At 41.8% G+C, this 6,021-nt stretch overlaps 1 pseudogene; it reads left to right on the forward strand.

Moving 5' to 3' along the window:
- Positions 1 to 137: 137 nt before the first annotated feature.
- Positions 138 to 1,092, forward strand: Or10h5-ps1 (olfactory receptor family 10 subfamily H member 5 like, pseudogene 1; annotated as a pseudogene).
- Positions 1,093 to 6,021: the final 4,929 nt, after the last annotated feature.

Raw genomic sequence — 6,021 nt, forward strand, 5'->3', positions numbered from 1 at the left:
TAAAGAAGCCTCTCAGATATCTTTCTAAGAACAACAACAACAAAAACAACAACAACAACAACAACACACGCACACGCACACACACTAGCACACCATGATCTTAATTAGTTACTGATATTCCTTCATCCCTTTCAGGTATGGCTGTCACATTGGGGCTAAATTACACCTTTGTGTCAGAGTTCATCCTCATTGGCTTCTCTACCTTCCCTCATCTTCAGCTGATGTTCTTCCTGCTGTTCCTGCTCATGTACCTCATCACACTGCTAGGCAACCTGCTCATCATGGCCACCATCTGGAGTGAACACAGTCTCCACACACCCATGTACCTCTTCCTGTGCGCCCTCTCCATCTCTGAGATTTTCTACACCTTTGCCATCATCCCACGCATGTTGGCCGACCTGCTCTCTGCGCTTCACTCCATCGCCCTTCTGGCCTGTGCCAGCCAGATGTTCTTCTCCTTCACGTTTGGCTTCACCCACTCCTTTCTACTCACCGTCATGGGCTATGACCGCTATGTGGCTATCTGTCACCCACTGAGATACAATGTGCTCATGAGCCCCCTGGCTGTGCCTGCCTGGTTGCCTGGCCCTGGGTTGGTGGATCATTTATGGGGACAGTGGTGACAACAGCCATTTTCAACCTCACGTTCTGTGGACCCAATGAGATCCACCATTTCTTCTGTCATGTTCCACCTCTACTGAAGTTTGCATGTGGAGAGAATGTGCTGGCAGTGGCAAGAGGTGTGGGGATGGTATGCATCACAGCCCTCCTGGGGTGTTTCTCCTCATCCTCCTCTCCTATGCCTTCATTGTGGCTACCATCTTGAAGATACCATCAGCTGAGGGTCGGCACAAGGCTTTCTCCACATGTGCATCCCACCTCACAGTAGTGGTTGTACATTATGGCTTTGCCTCTGTCATCTACCTCAAGCCTAAGGGTCCCAAGTCTCTGGAAGGAGATACTCTGATGGGTATCACCTATACAGTCCTCACCCCTTTCCTTAGTACTATCATCTTCAGCCTCAGGAACAAGGAGCTGAAAGTGACTATGAAGAAAGCTTTCCTCAATAAATTATTTCTGCAGAACTCCTGAAGAGAATGGCTTACCAGTGGGAATGTAGTAGGGAAAAACTCTTTTGTTCTTCTCCCTTTGTCCTCCCATTCTGTTTCTCTTTTTCTATACATTCTCTTTTGCCCTCTTCTTTTGTTCCTCTCCACTCTCATCCTCCTCCTTCCCCTTGACCCCTTTCCTTCTTAATAGTTACATGTGTCACCGTCCCAAACTTAACCTACCATATACTTTACCATTTTAGCATTCATACAATCAGTATCTGCCACTTTAGAACATTTTTTTTATTAACTTGAGTATTTCTTATACACATTTCGAGTGTTATTCCCTTTCCCGGTTTCTGGGCAAACATCCCCCTTCCCCACTCCCCTTCTTTATGGGTGTTCCCCTCCACATCCTCCCCCCCTTGTCGCCCTCCCCCAACAATCTAGTTCACTGGGGCTTCAGTCTTAGCACGACCCAGGGCTTCCCCTTCCACTAGTGCTCTTACTAGGATATTCATTGCTACCTATGAGGTCAGAGTCCAGGGTCAGTCCATGTATAGTCTTTAGGTAGTGGCTTAGTCACTGGAAGCTCTGGTTGCTTGGCATTGTTGTACATATGGGGTCTTGAGCCCCTTCAAGCTCTTCCAGTTCTTTCTCTGATTCCTTCAACGGGGGTCCTATTCTCAATTCAGTGGTTTGCTGCTGGCATACGCCTCTGTGTTTGCTGTATTCTGGCTGTGTCTCTCAGGAGCGATCTACATCCGGCTCCTGTAGGCCTGCACTTCTTTGCTTCATCCATCTTGTCTAATTGGATGGCTGTATATGCATGGGCCACATGTGGGGCAGGCTCTGAATGTGTGTTCCTTCTGTGTCTGTTTTAATCTTTGCCTCTCTATTCCCTGCCAAGGGTATTCTTGTTCCCCTTTTAAAGAAGGAGTTAAGCATTCACATTTTGATCATCCGTCTTGAGTTTCATTTGTTCGAGGCATCTAGGGTAATTCAAGCATTTGGGATAATAGCCACTTATCAATGAATGCATACCATGTGTGTTTTTCTGTGATTGGGTTACCTCACTCAGGATGATATTTCCAGTTCCAACCATTTGCCTACGAATTTTATAGTCATTGTTTTTGATAGCTGAGTAATATTCCATTGTGTAGATATACCACATTTTCTGTATCCATTCCTCTGTTGAAGGGCATCTGGGTTTTTTCCAGCTTCTGGCTATTATAAATTAGGCTGCGATGAACATAGTGGAGCACGTGACTTTTTTATATGTTGGGGCATCTTTTGGGTATATTCCCAAGAGAGGTATAGCTGGATCCTCAGGCAGTTCAATGTCCAATTTTCTGAGGAACCTCCAGACTGATTTCCAGAATGGTTGTACCAGTCTGCAATCCCACCAAAAATGGAGGAGTGTTCCTCTTTCTCCGCATCCTTGCCAGCTTCTGCTGTCACCTGAGTTTTTGAACTTACCCATTCTCACTGGTGTGAGGTGAAATCTCAGGGTTGTTTTGATTTACATTTCCCTTATGACTAAAGATGTTGAACATTTCTTTAGGTGTTTCTTAGCCATTCGGCATTCCTCAGCTGTGAATTCTTTGTTTAGCTCTGAACCCCATTTTTAATAGGGTTATTTGTCTCCCTGCGGTCTAACTTCTTGAGTTCTTTGTATATTTTGGATATAAGGCCTACTTTAGAACATTTTAATCTCAATTAATCCCCTCCTCTAAATCCTATCTGAGTGTTGTACAAATATAATCTCAGTACGTGGTAGACTGAGGAGGATAACAAGAACAAGACCAGTCTCAACTATACTATATGGTAAGGGCATACCTGTTCTATATAATGAGACTCTGTCTCAAAGAGCAGGGAGCTGAAGAGAGATCTTTTGTGTGTTTGTGTACATGCTGGCGTGCATGTATGTATGAACACTGAGGAGTGTAGCTCATCCAGAGCACTGTCTACCTTTCTCTTTTCTCTTTTCCTATTCTTTCATTTACTCCCCCCATCCTTCTCCCCCTCTCCCTCCCCCTTTCTGTCTCTTCCTCTTTTTCTTCATTTTTTTTAGTTTTTCAAGACAAGGTTTCTCTGTGTAGTATCGGCTGTTCTGCAACTCACTCTCTAGACAGGCTATCTTCGACCTCAGTAATATGCCTGCCCTCCTGAGTGCTGGGATTAAAGGCATGTGCCACCACTACTTAGCATAACCGTCTAGTTTTTATTTATGAGACAGGGTCTCTTACTGAATATGGGATTCACCAAGTAGGGTAGTCTTGCTGGCCCTACTTGCAAGCCCCAGGGATGATTCTGTTTCTGCCTCAGCAGAGTTGGAATACAAGTGCATACCACCACTTACAGTGAATACTGAGGATCAAACTCAGGTCTTCAACCTTGTGAGGTTGTGAGGTTTTCTGATTGAACCACGTCTCCAACTTGGAAGAAACTTTGTCTTTTTCTTTTTCTTTCTTTTTTTTTTTTTTCAGAGCTGAGGACCGAACCCAGGGCTTTGCACTTGCTAGGCAAGTGCTCTACCACTGAGCTAAATCCCCAACCACTGGAAGATACTTTTAATCTTCAACCGTTGCTCTTTTTTGCTCATTCTCTCATGACCACTAATATACTGTATCTATGGATTTGTTTCTTTGAGGTGTTTTAAATTGATAAAATCATATAATATATATTCTTTTATGCTGGCCCTTTCTGCACAGCATCATGTCTTCAGGATCCTTTCATACTGTAGTATGGATAAGTGCATAATTGCTTTTCATAGATACCTGCTGCTACTCCACTCATTGGTGGTGTACATTCACCCAACAACTGTTGCACATTTGCATTGTCTTCATCTTTGGGACTATTATGAATTATAATGCTGCTATAAATGTATATGCACAGGTTTTTTTCTGAATGTATGTCTTCATAACTTCATGTGCATGCGTGTGTGTATACGCACGCACATATTGAAATAGAATTTATGGGTAATAGAATCCATTTTTGCTTAATCTTTTTTGAGGAACTGCCATAGTGTTTTCCAAAGTAACTGCCTTTTATATTCATACCCTCTGAGTATGCCATTTGATTTCTCTACATCCCTGACAAGTCCTCATTATTTCCTGACTTTTTGATTATAGTTACTCTGACATATTTTCATTAATTTAATTTTATTTAAAAATGTATAATTTTATGTTATTTATTGTCTGTATGTATGTGGATCTATCGTGAAGTGGAAGTCAGAGGACGACTTCATAGAGTTAGTTCTCTCTTCCGTTTCACTGCATTCAAACTCAGGACTCTCCCTACCTTCCATGGCTAGCACCTTCACCCACTGAGACACTGTGTTGGCACCTTCATTTTAATTACAATTTACTGTGCTGGTACTCAGATCCAGGGGGTAGCATTTGCTAGGCAGGCATTCTACTACTGGGCTATATTCCTGGCCTTATAGGGAGTTTGATTTACATTTTCCTGAAGAACATGAGAGGTCTTAAGCAAAGCAAGTAAAAACATTTGAGTTGTTTTACTTTACAGAGGAGGTAGTGTAATTAGTTCAAGTTTGAAGATGAGCAAAGTGAACTATAAAGAGTCAGCGAAAGTCTTACCCAGTAAGCTACAAAGTTAGAGTGGAACGTATTCTTTGAGTTGATGTTGAGTGTTAGAAGCATCTTTCTCATGGATGATGAGTCAGGGAACCAGGAAGAGAAGGTTCATGGGGAGCAAGAGAAAAAATCTGGAATCAACCAAATGAAGTAAAAAATGAAGGGACATACTCCTGATACGGTTTGGAGAGAAGTATTCAACATGTAAGGTTTGGGAGGAGGTACATTGTGAATGTAAACAAGCTGGGTATCATGTTTTAAGGGGCAGGTAGTAGGTTTGTTAGTATATAAAAAAAGAGCATTATAAATAAAGATAGGGAAAGTTTTTACTATCCCAATATCTAGAACCAGCAATATTTCACACATCTTTTTTAGATCTTAGAATATACCCATGTATATAATAAAATATCATGGGCATAGGACCCAAATGTAAACACAAAATTTATTTATGTTTTACAAGCATCCTATGCACAAATTTAATGCAACCTCATGCAATAGTTTCACTGTAACTGCATTTGGTCTGCGTTCGGTCTTTCACACACAAATGTGGAATTTTCCACTTGTAGAATCATGAGACATGGTTCAGATTCTGAACTTTCATATTGGGAATGCTTAAGCTATGACAAATTATTTATCCTAAAATAGTCATGCCCTCTTCTAAAGGCAGATTTTTGGGCCAGAGAGATGGATTAGAAGTAATGAGTACTTGATTGCTGAGCCTGTTTAATCCATGGCACTCACTTGGTAGAAGAGAGTCTGCTTCCACGAATGTGTGGGACCTCTACATGTGTGGCATGGAATGTGTGTACATATACACCTCTCCTCCACTCCTATCCCTAGTAAATAAATGCTTCTAAAAATGAAGTGCAAGTTCCTTGGTTATATTGAAAATTGCAGTACTTGGGAGAGGAACATTTTTTTCCCTATAAAACATGAGGATTTTCTGATGCTAAGCTCTCCCACTCATCAATATGTGGAATTGTCACAGATGAGGAGAGTCCTGAAGTATGGTTAATGTTCCTCTGGCAAAATTGCTAACAGCAAAGAGGACTTATCAGTTTCACCTTTTCTAAGGTTTTTATTTGGTTGGGTTTGTCTGTCTGTCTGTCTGTCTGTTTGTTTTTGAGGCAAGGTTTCTTAGTGTAGTCCTGGATGTTCCTGGAACCCACTCTAAAAATCAAGCTAGCTTAAAACTCAGAAATCCTCCTGCCCCTGCCTCACTAGTGCTGGGATTAAAGTTGTGCACCACTACGCTTGGCTACCTAGAAACTTCACTGTGGTTTCCCATAGTCATTAGAGGAAAAGGCGACTGGTTGATTAATTAGTTAAATATCAATTAAACATGAAAGTAAGACAAACTTTGGGTTAGCAAG

Source organism: Rattus norvegicus, chromosome 7, assembly GCF_036323735.1.
Source record: "Rattus norvegicus strain BN/NHsdMcwi chromosome 7, GRCr8, whole genome shotgun sequence".
In the NCBI taxonomy this organism is placed as follows: Eukaryota; Metazoa; Chordata; class Mammalia; order Rodentia; family Muridae; genus Rattus; species Rattus norvegicus.